The sequence below is a fragment of the Embiotoca jacksoni genome, unplaced genomic scaffold, assembly GCF_022577435.1.
Source record: "Embiotoca jacksoni isolate LCO1_2020_lvr unplaced genomic scaffold, fEmbJac1.0.p SCAF_54, whole genome shotgun sequence".
NCBI lineage: Eukaryota > Metazoa > Chordata > Actinopteri > Embiotocidae > Embiotoca > Embiotoca jacksoni.
This window is the reverse complement of record NW_027185408.1, coordinates 1570997-1588799: the sequence shown is the minus strand read 5'-3', so window position 1 is coordinate 1588799 and position 17803 is coordinate 1570997. Positions and strand designations below refer to the sequence as shown.

The following is a 17803-nucleotide window of genomic DNA, read 5'->3' as shown; positions in this document are numbered from 1 at the left end:
TTTAGTTTGTCTCGGAGTGAACGGTAACCGAGCGGCTGCACGTGAAGACCGCATGCTTCCTGCTGAGACGGATACCAAGGTGTAAACGGATGACCCGATATCACGGAAAAATGGCGAAAGAGGGAATATGAAAGGTCAGGGAAACAAAATCCCGAACTAAAACTCCATTCCTCTCGGCTGAAAGTCCTTTGTACTTCATCTCGGTACATCAAATCACATCACATGACCAGCCTCCATGAACGTACGTGTTCCTGTAACGTGTCAACGATGCTTCCCCTCGGTGGGCAGCTGCTGTGATACTGGGCTGCAATGGAGAGCAACCGGCGCAAAAGGCACCACAGAGGGTCCGAGTGGTGGGCCGGGACCGACGGCAAGTCCTTCTGCCCGTGGGAGTAAATGGGCAGAAGGACTTGGACCAAAAGGGGTGCGAAAGCGAGAGGCGCTCGGTGACGCCGGACGGGAAGGAAGGCAACACCGAACACAAACTACTTTCCCCACAAACCTCGCAGGGTTTTGCTGCTTCCCTTGTTTCTGGAACACATCTGATCACTTTGCATCGTCACGTGTTTGCAGTGCAGAGTCGTTCCTGACCTTCAGTGCCGTGGTGTCGGCCAGAGCTGCAGCCTGTCTGTTCAGCTGCGACGCCATGATGTGGCAGCGCTGACACAGTCTCTGCAGCTCCTAACCTCCTCCTCCTCCACCTCCTCGCCTCCCCGTCCTCCTCCTCTGCCTCCTCCTCCTCTCCAGCAGAACGAAGACGCTTTCGCTGACATGTCCAGCCCAGAGGAAGAGAAGTCTCCCCCTCCACCACCTGCAGCCACACAGAGGAAAAACACTCTGAATAAGCCTTCATTCACACGCCGTGCTTCACTCAGACCTGCAGCTAACTGTTAATGTGAAGTCAGTTCATTAGTGAATAACCTCCCTGATCACCACCTCAGACGTCCCAGGTGATCTAATGACCAGTTCGACCAGTTTAAGGACCGCGTTGACATTTTTACAGACAGCGTGCCGACCAATCAAGACAGCCGAGGATTGTGGGAAGAATGAGGCAGTTGGTTTGACTGCAAGCAAGAATCGTTTGGGATCTTTGGGAGAACAACACAAGCAAAAAACCTTTTTCTGAAACGGTTCCAGCAGCGAGTTCAGAGAGCTGTTCTCCTTCTAACCAACGACGAGGTAACGACACACCTTAACTACGACCTCCTACCTACCGGTGCCGTCCGGTCTCACGGATCAATGTATTAACAGAGCAGATACGGTGCCAACTGGTCCCAGAGGTCTCTCCTGGTATATCCAGTGTAAAAATTCCCCTGCAGCCCAAAAAGCATTTCCCCAAAAGAAACACCTGTAACACCGCGGACATGAAACCTCCAACAAACTAACAAAGTCGGGTTTCACGCTTTATATCACAACGTTTTTAAATCAACGTCAAATCAAGACCAAAGCCGAGGAACGGTGTTAATCTAGTGACCTGATAACAACGGAGAGAAAACGAGAATCACCTTCAAAATGAAAGCAGAACAAAGCAAATCTTTGCACACGTGGGCAAATAAGTACGATGAAAATAAGATTCACATTCAAACACAGAACTGACAGAAACCGGAGCTGGATTTTACCTCCTCGTTTTAACTTAGTTTTATAAGCAAGATGTTATTTTGAAAGTTGTCTGCAGGGCAGATTTTAGAAGATGATGATAAAAGTGTGTGATACTCACGGTGTATCGGCGGTAGTCCGGTCTGCGTCCCCGCGCCGTGTTCCAGTACTCCGAGTACATCTCCGGCAATGAACTCTGCTTTAATCCACTTTAATAAACACTCTGCTTATCTGATGAACTGTCGACTCCTCAGCCTCCGATGGGATCTTCGCTTTCAATACAGCAGGAACAGCCAGGAGCTGAGTGTGTGTGTGTCAGGACGGTGGGAGGAGAACGATGTTGCTGAAGCGTGAACTTTTCAGACTGCAGGACGGGGAGTGAAGGCTCAGATGAGATCTACAGCTCTGACGCGGAGTTACGTAACCGCTGCGTCCAGAAAACTGTTTCGACGCGATTACGCGACTAATTGGCGAACATCAGGAAGGTGAGCGGAGCTGCAGATTAACGGTGACGGCGGCGGGACGACCGAGCGGGTCGAGGCGTTCGGAGGAAGAGTCGGCGGGATCCGACAGGATTTGATTGTCGGCGTAGAGAGCGCGGAGGCCAGTTAGCCTCTGTGGTCTTTGGTTGGGTGACTGAAGGAGCTACAGGCAACTGCTGCTTCTTAATGTACTCAAAGTCAGGGTGAGAGACTGGTGTCAGCTGGCAGAAGACTTGTATACTCTTCCACACCTTATTTGGTCGATGACGAGACTGAAGAGAGGCCGACAGGAAGTACGCGAAAACGAAGACCACAACAACAGTAAGTAGATGACGATGGGAGGAAGTAGGCGACAACGACAGGCCTGGGAAGAAGTCATGTTTCCAGTAAAGGTGGCGGGGCACAGTGTCTGCTAGACCTCCGGCTCCTCCCCAGCTCGTCCAAATATGGTCACTTCTGGCCGAGATGGCGACGGCTGAATGTCATAACGGAGGGTTTAAAACGTCTGTTCACAAACCGACGGGTGACGTCGCTGCTGGTTTTCTCACATTAAGAAGCAGAACAGAAGCAGAACCTTTCAGGGAGATCACACAGGGGTGGACTCAGTTTGTTCTAACAACATATTAAACAACCCGGCAGAAAACACACATTAAATGAAACTTTATTCAAATATTCACGTTTTATTTCATCAACTCAAACACAGAAAACATTTCAACAGGATTCATGACGAGTGTAAAAGTTATTTTCAGGCAGTCTTGCAGCAGGTTTCCAGAATCTGCTGATATTTATCAGCCAAAGAGCTCAGTTTGACCTTCATCTGTCCACATGGAAGTGAAGGTCAAAGTTCAGAGGTGAGGACATCATTTCACTACTTCTGACACAAAACATATTCTGACATCACAATCAGTGATTCAACGGTGAACCAAAGAGAAACTTCATCCACCATCAACATTTAAAGCTGCTGTCACTTCCACAGACTCTTCCTCCTACAGAGAACACAGAGACACTGAGGAACCATCTGACCAGAACATAAATCCAGGATACAGAGGTTCAGTGAATGTGGTGTTGAAGGTGTGGAGGTGGATCAGAGTGTCAGAGGAGATTTTGTAGAAGGACAGAGTGCCAGCAGGACAGTCCACATACACTGCTACTCTGTTGGAGACGGAGGAGGAGGAGGAGATGAATGTTTCTCTGTTATTGTGACAGACAGAGTAACGACCATCATCATAGCAGCTCAGACTCCAGGACTGATCGTTCCCTCCAAACCTGCAGTCATTAATGTTTCCTCTCCTTCTGATTCCTCTGTAACTCACTGCTATGACAACATCTCCTCTCCACTCGACCTCCCAGTAACAGCGACCAGTCAGACCAGTTCTACACAGCAGCTGAGGCCACCAGTTAAATCTGTCTGGATGATCAGGATATGACTGATCTTCCACCTTCGTCACCTTCCTGTTGTTGTCAGACAGTTTGAGTTTTCTGTTTACTGAGTTTTTGTCCAGTTCAAGTTCACAGAAATCTGATGGAGAGAAAAAGACACGACACAGCTGCAGTTTATCATCTGACACATCTGATGGCTTTTTTCTTTCTTTACTTCCTGACTTTTTGGTCATTCATAGAAAGTTTAATGATGATACTTTTTGTCAGACTTCTCTTGTGTATCAGTCAAACTTACACTTCCTCAGACCAGGTTTTAACCTCTGCTCTCCACCATGGTCCACCCTGGAGGAAGAAACAGTCACAATGATTTTCTATCCAACAGGAGTCCTAACTGTTGTTCAACATGAAGCAGAGTTCCTCAGTTTGTCAGTGAGACACAGAAACAGGCTGAAACTCATCAGTGTCAACTGTTTCTCTGATGGTTTCACTGCTGTCTGTGAGGAAAACACCTGAAGAAGAAGAAGATATGTAGAAATAATCAGAGAGCTCAGTCTCCACTGATCTGCTCTGTTTTTATTGATGTCCTCCCACATGTGAAATATTGATCTCTGCATGTTGTCCCTTAAAATGAACAGTTTGACCAACATTCACATGAACTGTTTTCAGACTGTTCACAGATCAGTCCAACCACCACATTCAGTTGGTTTGTGTAATTTACATGTTCAGAATCGAGGGTGTAATGATGGAGGGAGTCAGCTGTAGAGACTGAAGCTCTGGGAGGAAAAGTTGTAACTCCGGACTGAAAAATAAAACTGACTTGATTGTAGAACTTCATATAAAAACGACTGTATTTCAGAGTGAAGACTGAGGCCAAACTTTGAGTCCTGAACTTCTCAAATTTGTGCGAACAGAAGTTCATCTCATTATGTTTATTAGTTGTTGAGATGAATCAGTTTGGACCAAAGTGGTGATCGACTGATGAACACTGTCGTCCCTACAGCCAGGCTGAAAACATGGTTCAAGATGAGAAGGATTTGACACCAACTTCACAATGTTTATAACGAACAGCTGTTCCCATTGTTGGAGGAAAATTAAGGAAGAAAGCATCTATGTTAACTGTGCTAGCAAATCCAAAAGAAAAACATCTCAATCTGTTGTCCATATAAGCCATAATGTATCATCAATAGATTATGCTAGAGGAGGCTTTGTAGCATCACTGGTGATGATGACAGAACTCTATTGGCAGGATGATTATGAATAATACACAACCCCACAGATACAGGCCCATCCCTATTGGCATCAGGTCCAACCCCACACCAATTGGCGATCCCAGGACCATCAAGGCTGATGATCCTCATCCAGGTAGGACCGAGCCAGGAGATCCCTGCCTCATCTGACCCAACGAGGACGTCATATATGTCCCGGGTCCTCCAAAAAACCGTCCCAGAGTACTCGTCTGGAGGGAGATGGTACCAGCCCCACCAGGAGGAGCCATCGGCATCAGAGTTACAGTCGCGATCACCAGCCCACCCCAGCTATGAGATGAGACCCAACAGCTCGAGTACCGAAGTTCCAGCCAGGTTTCAACAGTCTGTTCGGATGATGCTGCCTTCGAGCATCCAGGTGCCAGGATTACGCCAATGAGTCAGGCCAGTCGTGGAATAGAAAGGCTGAGAGCCCAATTGAAGGAGCTGGAACACAAGAAAGTGGTCTATATCTGCCGAGAGAAGACCTCCCAGGTCTGTACGGAGGTCCTCCTCAAACAGGGGAGTCTCTCACTCAGCGTCTGGAGCGTTACCAGACGCTGAGAAAGCTGATGTTTGAGTAAAGAAAGGAAGCAGAGAGGGCTGACCAAAGCCGCTGTGTGCAGTGCTAGTAACTTCTCCACAGTGAGGACTCTCCATGGTGCATGGACTGTCTGGGTCAGTCATAACGACAGCTGAGGAATCGAGTGTTTCGGGAGCTCCTGGAGGACGTTTGAAAGATCGTCGTACAACATGAAGACAGTCACGGAGAAACTGTTTGTCACATACTCACCTGCTGACATCATGACACCAGCTCAGACACACAGACACAAGTATTACTGCACATACACAACAGACTCCCACATCATATGCTTCGCCGCAACACACATATTGACAATATTTGGCCAACACATACAAATCACTGGACACTATAATGCATGCTCAACCAGATAACACTTATACTGTCTGACGATAAATAACATATAAAGGACACAATGTATAGAGGAAACCCACATATAAAGGAAAACAGATATATTCATTGTGCAGCCCAACTTGTGTCTTAATGTGTGTTTTTGCCTGCACCCCGATGTTTGTTGTTCATTGAAAAGAAAAAAATCCTCTCACCGCGGTACACCTGAAAACATGTATTATTCTGCGGCGGGGCCCTACATATATATCTATATTCTGATATGTTCATAGTAACTTTCGTTTGCTCAAAATATGTTAACAACAAAAACAGCTCAAAGCTATGTTGATGTAATCGCCTTTTGTGTTCAATGATTATGGTATTAAGTGTAGGGGGAAAGGTAAAGTGTGCCTGTGAAAAGTCACAAAGGGGTAAAAGTTGGAGGAAAATTAAGGAAGAAAGCATCTATGTTAACTGTGCCAGCAAATCCAAAAGGAAAACCACGTCAACCTGTTGTCCATAGAAGCCTGTGGAACAAGTTTGGCATGTGTAACTTGGAGGACCAAGAACTCTCCGGGTGGAGACGAGTCACGGAGCCAGGCCAGGTGGCATGAACTGGCGGTGAACTTGGGAGAGGAAAAAAGCTGAGTTGGCAGTCTTGAGTCAGGTGATCAAGTGGAAAAACCCCAAGGGTGGTTGTAACAGAGCACGTTTCTACTGGCTCGACACGTGAGGAGGGGCCCCTAAGGCATCGTAACAGATCATATGTCTGCTGGGTCAGCAGGAAACGACCAAATATGGGCACGCCACCTGCGAAGGATGAATGAAGGGGCCGTGTTTTCGTGCCAATGAAGATACATATCAAAGGTAAGGGAGGTGGGAAGAAAAAATTTAAAAGCCTTTGCATTTCCGAGTTCTTGAGGTTGTGAGTTCGTTCGTGCGTTTTCTGTGTTGTCTGTCCCGGGGGCCCCCGTCGTTTTATTGATGTCTTTTGGTCAATGAAATGCTTCGTATCTGACTTTGAAGACCTTGCTGCCTTGTTTCCGAGTTGTCAAAAGTTTTTCGAGGTGTTTTTGACAAAGTGTTGGGCGAGCCACCCAGACACTTTTTCCCACCCAAGTCATTAAATCTTATCTATGACACCATTTGATAAAAGGCTTCTGGGGATCCACATGTTTCCTAACTCAGACCTCCTCACTCCTCTGAACAGAAACAGGAGAAACAAGTCAATCTTCATGATGATGGACCTGAGCAACAACACATGAAGTCAAATCAATGAGACAAACCTGCACTGTGTGAGCTCTAGTTGTCTGTCCATACCTGAGAGTGTCCAGTCTCCAGTGAGGATCCTCCAGACCAGCAGACAGCATCTTCACTCCTGACTCTCCTGGATGATTGTAGCTCAGGTCCAGCTCTCTCAGATGGGAGGGGTTGGAGCTCAGAGCTGAGGCCAGAGAAGCACAGCCTTCCTCTGAGATCAGACAACCTGACAGACTGCAGTCAGAAAAATATCATCAACTCCAGAAATGAGAAAGAAAATCCTACAAACATTGAACATCTGCATCAAAATGAATATTAAGAAATATTTAACTGATCAACAACCAGATATTTCCTGACCTGAGAGTCTCCAGTTTACAGTGAGGACTCTCCAGATGAGCAGACAGCAGATTCACTCCTGAATCCTGCAGGTCGTTGTTACTAAGGTCCAGCTCTCTCAGACTGGAGGACTGGGAGCTGAGAACTGAGGACAGAGCTTCACAGCTTCTCTCTGACAGGTTACAGACAGTCAGTCTGAAAAGACAATGTACGAGTTTTATTTCCTTCTCTTACTCTTTAAATCAATTATTGCTTCTTCTTCAATGATGCAAATATGTTATTGCATTTGTTCAAAAACTAGCTTTTCCAAGTGCTGGAGAATGATTTTGTTTGTGTTCTGTACATCATTGAGACATGTTTTAGTTAAACACTACTTTAATGAACTGAATATCTATTCAGGTGAAATTTAAAATTACTTTGAATAAATTACTCTGAAATACTAGTTTGATTGGAGAATTGAATCCTGACCTGAGAGTTTCCAATTTACAGTGAGAACGCTCCAGACCAGCAGACAGCAGCTTCACTCCTGAATCCTGCAGGTCGTTGTGACTCAGTTCCAGCTCTCTCAGACTGGAGGACTGGGAGCTGAGAACTGAGGACAGAGCTTCACAGCTTCTCTCCGATAGGTTACAGACAGTCAGCCTGAAAAGAAAATGTGCATATTTGACTCAATTAATATTTATCTTGATATGATTTAAGAGTATGTCTTCAATTACACAAATGTTTCCATTTTCTTTGGCTAATAACTAGCTACCCCACATTTATCTCTACATGTTTGTGTTTGTCAGGCAACCTGACATCACTGAAACTACTGGAATTAAACATTCAGTTAGGTTGTTAGTCTATATATATTTAATTTAAAACTGTTTTAATGACAACTAACCCACAATAATGTAGGGGACATTTTCGAAAAGATTTGTGATTTGAAAGAAACAGACAATGTGTTCAATTATAATTTAAATAACTCAATAAAAGTCCAATTTGATGGATTAGTTGATTTGACCTGAGAGTCTCCAGTTTACAGTGAGGACTTTCCAGGCCAGCAGACAGCAGCTTCACTCCTGAATCCTGCAGGTCATTGTTACTCAGGTCCAGCTCTCTCAGACTGGAGGACTGGGAGCTGAGAACTGAGGACAGAGCTTCACAGCTTCTCTCTGACAGGTTACAGTCAGTCAGCCTAGAGAAGAATTAACAACGAACACAAACTGTTTTATTTGTGATTTACAAAATGAAACATGTTTGAAATGGTTGATAAATCCTCGTACAAAGCTTTGTTGGAGGCTTTGACCACTGGCAGCAGCCTCAGAAGAGCCTCCTCTGAAGCAGAGTATTTCTTCAGGTCAAACACGTCCAGATGTAATTCTGATGACAGTAAGATGAAGACCAGAGCTGACCACTGAGCAGGAGACAGTTTATCTGTGGAGAGACGTCCTGATCTCAGGGACTGTTGGATCTGATTCACTAGAGAACGATAATTCAGTTCATTCAGACATTGGAACAAATTTATGCTTCTCTCTGCAGACAGATTCTCACTGATCTTCTTCTTGATGTACTGGACTGTTTCCTGATTGGTCTGTGAGCTACTTCCTGTCTGTGTCAGCAGGCCTCGTAGGAGAGTCTGATTGGTCTGCAGTGAAAGACCCAGAAGGAAGCGGAGGAACAAGTCCAGGTGTCCATTTGGACTTCTTAAAGCCTCATCCACAGCAGTCTGGTGGAGATGGATTAGTTTTGTTTTGCGTCTGAAGACTTTAGACAAAGAAGATGTTGTTTGTTGTTCCTTCAGCAGGTTGACAGCGGAGTTGATGAAGGTCAGATGGACATGAAGAGCAGCCAGAAACTCCTGAACGCTCAGATGGACGAAGCAGAACACCTTGTCCTGGTACATCCCGCTCTCCTCTTTAAAGATCTGGGTGAACACTCCTGAGTACACTGAGGCTGCTCTGATATCGATGCCACACTCTGTCAGGTCGGATTCATAGAAGATCAGGTTTCCTTTCTGCAGCTGATCAAAAGCCAGTTTTCCCAGAGACTCCATCATCTTCCTGCTCTTTTCATTCCAGTGTGGATCTGTCTCAGCTCCTCCATCATACTTGACCTGCTTCACTTTGGCCTGAACCACCAGGAAGTGGATGAACATCTCCGTCAGGGTCTTGGGCAGCTCTCCTCCATCTCTGCTTTTCAACACGTCCTCCAGAACTGTAGCAGTGATCCAGCAGAAGACCGGGATGTGGCACATGATGTGGAGGCTTCTGGATGTCTTGATGTGGGAGATGATGCTGCTGGCCTGCTCCTCATCTCTGAACCTCCTCCTGAAGTACTCCTCCTTCTGCGGGTCAGTGAACCCTCTGACCTCTGTCACCATGCCGACACACTCGGCAGGGATCTGATTGGCCGCTGCAGGTCGTGTGGTTATCCAGAGGCGAGCGGAGGGAAGCAGTTTCCCCCTGATGAGGTTGGTCAGCAGCACATCCACTGAGGTGGACTCTGTAACGTCAGTCAGGATCTCATTGTTGTGGAAGTCCAGAGGAAGTCGACACTCATCCAGACCGTCAAAGATGAACACAACCTGGAAGTGTTCAAAGCTGCAGATTCCTGCTGCTTTGGTTTCAGTGAAGAAGAGATGAACCAGTTCCACCAAACTGAACTTTCTCTCTTTCAGCACATTCAGCTCTCTGAAAGTGAACGGAAACATGAACTGGATGTTCTGGTTGGTTTTGTCTTCAGCCCAGTCCAGAGTGAACTTCTGTGTTAACACCGTCTTCCCGATGCCAGCCACTCCCTTTGTCAGCACTGTTCTGATTGGTTCATGTCTTCCAGGTGAGCCTTTAAAGATGTCTTCTTGTCTGATGGTTGTTTCTGGCCTGTCTGGTTTCCTGGATGTTGTTTCAATCTGTCTGACCTCATGTTCATCATTGACCTCTGCAGTCCCTCCCTCTGTGATGTACAGCTCTGTGTACATCTCATTCAGAAGGGTTCGGTTTCCTGCTTTAGAAATCCCCTCAAACACACTCTGGAACTTCTTCCTCAGGTTTGACTTCAGTTGTCGACACACTTCAAGATTGCTTCCTGAAAAACAAACAAACAAACAAACAACAAGTGAATGTCTCAGTAAACCTGAAGATAAACATTTTAACATTTTAAATATTTTGTCTCCATGAAATCAGTTCTTCACATCAGTTGTGGACAAACAGTTTCTGACTGTTTTCAGTCCAGAAGAATTCACAGATGTGATGAAGATGTTTGCATCATATTAACCGCAGAGTTTGGAAATCTAAGTTTCTCCCATATTTCCTCTTTGCATCATGTTCCAGCTGTTAAAATCCTCTTACTGCTCTGCAGACGGTCAGCCAGCTCCTCCTGCTTCAGTCTCCTCAGGAAGTGTAGTGTGATCTACAGAAATGACTCTCTGCTCCTCCTCTGCTCTTCATCCTCACCCTCCAACACCTCATCCTCACTCTGACTCTCTAAGCATTCTGGGTAATCTGGACTCAGAACTTGCTCAATCTTCTTCAGCTTGTTCTTCACAAAACTGATCATGTTCTCCTCCAGCAGCTGAAACAGAGAAATATATCAACTTTAATACACAGAACGTATCAGATCATTTTAAATATGGACTGAAATCCTGCTGGTCTACAGAGTGCAGCAGGGAGAATGTGAGTTTTGGTAATTCACTATTTAGTTTGTGTGTTTACACACCAGAAATATGGAGTCCAGGTTTGTTTCAGGAACGTCTGAGTCCTGCTGATCAACTCTGTAAAGTCAACATCAAAACAGAAGATGTTTGGTCAGAATTAATCCAGAAACATAAAGTAAAGAGACTTCATGGTTTTAGTTACCAAGACAACCAACACCTGACAGAAGCTGAAAAGGAAGACAAAACATCCATTTTAAATTACTGCCCTTCATCAACAAAAATTCAAAACAGAACTTCTTCAGACTGAGAGACATGTGGAGGCAGCCACCAGCCTGGTCTGTATGGGTCTCCTCTGTGTGGTCCGATGAAGCCCGGCTCTGCATGGAGTCTTTAAATGTATAAATATGATCACCCCTGCTGAACACTGGAAAAACCTCTTTCTGAATACCCGGACACAAGAACAGTTGGGTTTCAGTTTCACATTGAATGGAAAGAAAGTGATCAATGAGTTCAGACATTATGACATCAGGAGGGTTTGATACTAAATGACAAACATTTCACGTTATTACCTTTGCTCAACAGACTGGTGTCCATCTTTGAAGGTAAGAGGTTTCTCCATAGACCGGTCACTCTTCATGGACACACAGCTGGGTTCAGGAGAATCTGGTTCCTGCTGAAAGATCCTGATGGAAACAGAGATGTGTAGCTTTCAGTTTTAACCCTGCAGATTGTGTGTTTTGTTGGACGCTAACAGAAACATGAATACATCGAGTGTGTTTCCATGAACCTGCAGTTCCAACAAACTGGCATTGCTGAACTAAAGAGACTAAAGAATCTGAGTCTGACGTCCTTTGATCCTCTGAGCTGAGGTGATCCCACCCCTGTGATCTTTGACCATTTCCTTCTGGTGGGCCTCTTTAATTTGATATTCACTGTCAGCTCAAACATGATGGCCTGCTCTGAGGTTTCTGACTGTAGGACCACGTCATGCAGGGTTACTTGTTACAGACAACTCTTCCTCCTCTCCAGCTCCCTGAACAGATTTCCTTCTGAGTCTCTGTGTGAAGACAGTTTGGTTCCTTTCAACGAACATACAGATTCAACTGCCTGAGATCATCTGTCCAAGCTGCCAACTGTCTCTCCAGATGTCTCCAATCTTCTATCGAGGTGAATAGTAAGTTCAACACAAAGACGTTATAACATCAGGAGGGTTTGAAACCAAAAGACAAACTTTAAACATTATTACCTTTGTTCAACAGACTGGTGTCCATCTTTGAAGTCAATAGGTTTGCTCATAGACCAGTCACTCTTCATGGACACACAGCTGGGAACAGTTCCAGGTCCAGGTCCAGATCCAGGTCCAGATTCAGGACCAGGTCCAGCAGGTCTGAGCTGCTGCTTTGTTCTTCAACAGAACACACAGAGCTCTCAGTGAGAATAATGATGGTGCAGTGATGTGAGTGCTGAGCTGTGACGTGGAGAAGAGTCGTGGACAGTTAGAGACGGTCGTCTCACCTCTGAGCTTCGGTCCGGCTCTCATGTTCCCCACACAGAGTGGTTTTAGAGGGACGGACTCCGTCCTCTCTGTCCTCCCACTGATCCATAGCAGAGCCCACAGCTTCACACAAACACAACAACCTGCTCAGTACGTACAACAACATTCACAGCACAGGACACATTAGTTCTCATCACTGTCTGTAACATGGCTCTAAAACTCAGGACTGACAGACACCTTTGAGCCCTGAACAGGACGAGTCTAAAACTGCTTAAAGTTTCCCCAGATTCCTCCACAAATACAAAATGTCGAACACCAAATATATTTGATGTTTTAAAATTTTACTCAGAAAATAAATATTTAATTCCGGAATTTGGGCATCCACAAGATATTTATTAAAATCCCTAAATCTGCTGCGATGTCGTAAAAATGTTAAAATAACTTTTCCTCCCCAAAATGTTAGTGATGCAGGTGTTGATTGAAACCGAGTGTCTCAGTGCTGTAAGACGGCTGGTTGAACACTGCAGGTATTAAAAGGTTAAAATAAATGCTCTTCTGTTTATAGTTGATCAAAGCTGTCCAACCAGTTCTGACATTATCTGAATGTTTTCACTGAAGACTCGAGATCAGATTACAGTCAGACTGATGTTCACTTTACCAGGTAATCACCAACAACAATCCTGGAAATCAGTCTGAAGTCAATTCTTTAACTCAGAGAAATTCTGAAACAATATTTAAACCTACAAGCATCCAGGAGACGTTTTGAAACAGCCGATCAACATCAGGAAACATTTCTAGGGTCCAGTCAGTGATCCAACACGGTGAGGTCAGAGTTCATCAGACATGTCCGGATTTCTCTGGGAGGATTCTCACCTGCTCGACTTCAGGTCCACTTCTAGACACTTTCCACCTTCGTGTGTGGAGGAAAGATTCGGAGAGAAGAAGCTGCTCGTTGTCCCTCGTCAGTCCTGGTGTCTGAGAGCGTTTGATCTGAGGACACCGTCACTTCCTCATAACTTCAGAGTCCAAGTCGAAAAGCATCAGAGTGACGTCAGAACCAGTCTAACCTGTGGCAGAGAAATCCAGCATCACATGATGCAGCTCTGCTGTCTGTCCACTAAATGGAGCTGACAAACCAACAAAATAGCAGCACAGAGACATGAGAGGAAGCAGCAGCAGTTTGGACCACATACAGGACTGTATGTTGGACATGTTGGTTTGTTATGAGGCAGAAAGCAGCCTGAGCTTCCTGCCAGGGACCTGAAATCTGGTCCTCAGTCCTGGTTCCAGGTGTCTCTGCTTTAAATGGACTTTTAATCCCAAACACTTTTCTTTAACAGCCTTTTTATTTACTTGTCTCCAGAAAGAGACTGTATATAAAAGTGGACTTAATTTCAGGGTGTTAAAATCAGGGCGATGCAGAAGTGTCATAAACTGCAATACCTTCTAGTCCCAGTAGAGGTCGGCTCCAAAAAGCCTCCGGCTCCATAGACTCCCATTCAACTTCTCATGAAATTCAATAAATGTTTTCTAATGAGTTATCTCAGTGTTGTTAGCTAAAGTCATTCCTTCTTCTAAAAATGATCCCATCAATAATTAAAAAATAATCTTCAAAAATCTGTGGATTTTGGTGGCGTGTCTGTTTGATTGACAGGCCATAGTATCGTCGGGTTTCCAATCAGATCTGTCAGATCCACCGCTCACTCCTCCCCCAGCTCGTCCAAATATGGTCGCTTCCTGCTCCAAACTTCTTCGAACTTGGAAGATGGCGACGTCAAGAATCCAAACTCGAAGCTTCATCACGGCCGTTCACAAACCAACGGGCGACGTCACTGTTGGTTGCCACCTGGTTCATCCCAAACGTTCATCCAGAACACCTGAAACATCTGTGTAAACGTGAGGATTTACTCAGGTACCTGCAGTATTTAACTTCCTTCTGCACGTTTCAAACATGTATCTGTCCATAAACACTGAAGATCAATCACCTCTAACATACAAAATCCCCTCCAACATCAAAACACATTTTAAAATCAAACACATGATGAATCCTTTCAGGGTTTAAACTCATGAATACTTTCAGTTCAGATGTTTACTGATGATGCCAACGGACCCATCGGGGGAAACATCTGGAACAAGAAGCAGATGTGATCTGAAGTCACTCTTAAAGTCACTGAAGCTCATTTCATGTTTTGTGGGAGATTTCACAGAAATCTCTTTTGAATCTGAACAAAAACAAAATGGAGCAAATATTATTGATCATTCATGTTGACTTCTGGACTGATTGAATGATTGATTGATTGATTGATTGATTGACATGAGGGGAGCAGATCTGAACTGTTCTGTTAAATAGTATTCAATGTGTGCCTGGAAGCATTGGAAAGTGTGGTTTATCTCCACCACAGGACTGGCACCGAGCCCAGTTCAACCACACCAGACTCCCTTTAAAACTCAGCGAATTTAAAGTCTCTTTGCATTTCAGCAAAATCACGTAGAAAACTGGAGATCTTTAAATACTGTTAAAATATACCGAGTGTTCTGGTGAACTCGGCGCAGTAAAGATTCATCAGAACAACTTTAATGTCTATCAAACTTTAGTTTTATATCAGCTGTTCCACGGACACTGAGGTCCGCGGCAGGTGGATTCAGTTCGTTAAAAGCAGCCAGAAAAACCTATTTTCTGCTTTAAATCAGAACATGTGACGGACTGAACACACGCCGAGTGACAGTTGAGGTCAGGACAGATTCAGATGGTGTTTCGGTCAAATTAAATTAAACTGTGTTTTACCGACGAAGGAAGAAGTTAGAAAATCCCCGTTTTTCAGACGAAGTTCGGCAGCGAGAGGAACACATCGGGACTGATGTTTCACCATCACTTCAAACTTCACTAGAAACTTTCACCAGTTTACTAACGTGATGTTTGAACGGTTCATCGATGATCTCCGACTGACAGCGTCATCCTTCATGTCGGATTAAGAGCTAACGTGTCGGAGAGCAGCGGGCAGCGGCTCACATGGACCCTCACCGTGGTGGAGGAGGGCGGCAGGACGCTCCGCGGCTCCCCGGTGGAAACTCGCAGGAACCTGGACGAAGTCCGGATGAAGGTTTCACCGTAACGACGGCACAGAGTCACCGGAAGCAGAGAAATCACCGCCGCGGTCCTCTAAAGTCCGCCTGATGCGGGCGGGGTCAGAGGTCACCGCGGGACCAACCGACAACTCTGTGCGCGTGCGCGCGCTCCAGTTCCTGTTCCGTTGTGTGAGTGGAAGAAAGAGGACGTCCCGGGATTTACCGTTTTCTACAACAAACGGAGGACAGAACCGTGAAATAACTCAATATGGAGGAAAAGATGGTTTAATATCGCGTCTTTTAGCTTCAACAACCGTTTAACCAACGTTTCTGAGAACTGGAGAAACTGTTGAGATCATCACTGGAACAATAGATAGATAGGTAGGCAGGTAGGCAGGTAGGTAGGTAGACATCAGTAAACCGCATATCAATTAAACAACTAGAAAACCTTCTTGTAAACCAGTACCTCCACGATTTCCCAGAGAGAGTATGAGGGACAACCTCAAATGTCAGTAGAAGACTGCAAATTCATGCAGCTGGTATCAAGTGCAGTTACACTGAAAGATAATCACTATTACTTACCTTTACCACTTCGTAATAGAGACGTCATCAGGCCCAACAACTATCATATAGCGGAACAGTGAGCACATTACCTTGTCAGGAAATTCAAGAGAGATGCTCCTTATGCAGAAGGGTACAAGGCTTTCATGAAAGATGTAATGGCCAAAGGCTACGCAGAGAAGGTGCCATCAAAGGACCTTCATCCAAAGGATGGCAGGGTGTGGTCCATACCCCACCATGGGGTGTATCACAAGCGTAAGAAGTCTAAGAGATGGCTACAAGGACCAGAATTTCTGCAAAAGGAGGAATCACAGTGGCCAAAGAACCCAGGCATAAAGTTGCAAAGTTCTCTCTCTCCAGATGATCCTGAAGTGAAAAGGGATGTGATTGTGAACACAGTGAAGGTGGAGGAAAAAAGTCCCACTAGTAAACTGATTGAGTACTACTCATATTGGAACAGCCTGAAAAAAGCTGTAGCATGGATACTGAAGTTGAAAAGCTTGCTCTTGGAGATCACGCAAAGAAAAACGGTGACAAATTCTGGATTGCTGCCCAGTGATGATAAATCACTGAAGGAACGCGCTATGAACCTAAAAGTGACATTCAGTACAGATCTGACGGTGGAAGATATGGAAAATGCAGAAAGGGCTATACTTGCATTTGAACAACAGCAACACTTTACACAGGACATTACCCTCCTTGAAAGAGGAGAACATTGCCGAAAAGACAGCCCTATATTAAAGATGGATCCAATCCTTGATCAAGATATCCTGAGAGTGGGGGGAAGGATCAACAGATCAGCTATGCCAGTAAGTGTTAAAAAATCCCATAATCTTACCCAAAAGATCCCTCGTATCAGAAGTCATTCTAAGACACATTCACACCCAAATTGGTCATTCTGGAAGAAATCATATGCTCTCAAAACTAGGAAAAAAGTACTGGATGTCCTCTGCAAACTCTTCAGCACAAAAGATCATCAGAAACTGTGTTTTCTGTAGACGAATGCAGTCTAAAGTAGGAGAGCAAAAGATGGCAGATCTCCCACAGGACCGTGTGATGTCAGATTTGCCGCCTTTCACTTCAGTTGGCATGGATTATTTTGGACCTTTTGAAATAAGGCGAGGTCGGACCGATGTGAAACGGTGGGGTGTAATCTTCACTTGCCTTACTAGCTGTGCAATCCATCTTGAGGTGGCTAGTAGCCTGGACACTAACTCCTGCATTAATGCAACACGCATATTTCTATGTCGTAGAGGTACTGTAAAAACCATCAGATCTGATCAAGGTACACATTTTATTGGTGCACAAAAGGAGCTTGAACGATCATTAAAGGAACTAAATCATGATAAAATCCAAAGGAATCTACTCCAAGAAGGAATAAAGTGGATATTTAACCCGGCATCAGGTGCTCACCATGGAGGTGCATGGGAAAGACTCATTAAGTCACTCCAAAAAAATTCTGTGCTCTGTGGTAAGAGAACAAGTTCTGGATGATGAGGCCTTGCAAACAGCCTTATGTGAGGTGGAAGCAATAATGAATGATAGACCGATCACAACAATAACAAATGACTTGAATGATGTGGAAACACTGACACCGAATCATCTGCTTCTACTCAAAACTAACCCTGTCATGCCTTCTGGACTATTGAAGAAGGAGGACCTGTACTCTAGAAGAAGATGGAGGCAGGTACAATATCTGGCTGATCTTTTCTGGAGAAGATGGGTCCGAGAATACCTTCCAATCATGTAACAGTGAAATAAGTGGAACAGAGTTAAAAGGAACTTTCTACCCGGAGACCTTGTTGTTATTGCAGATGATTCAGCTCCCAGGAACTCCTGGGT

The 17803-nt window shown here is 45.0% G+C and overlaps 1 pseudogene; it reads right to left on the bottom strand.

Annotated features, from left to right (window-relative positions):
* Positions 1–2723: 2723 nt before the first annotated feature.
* Positions 2724–12513, bottom strand: LOC138212327 (NACHT, LRR and PYD domains-containing protein 3-like; annotated as a pseudogene).
* Positions 12514–17803: the final 5290 nt, after the last annotated feature.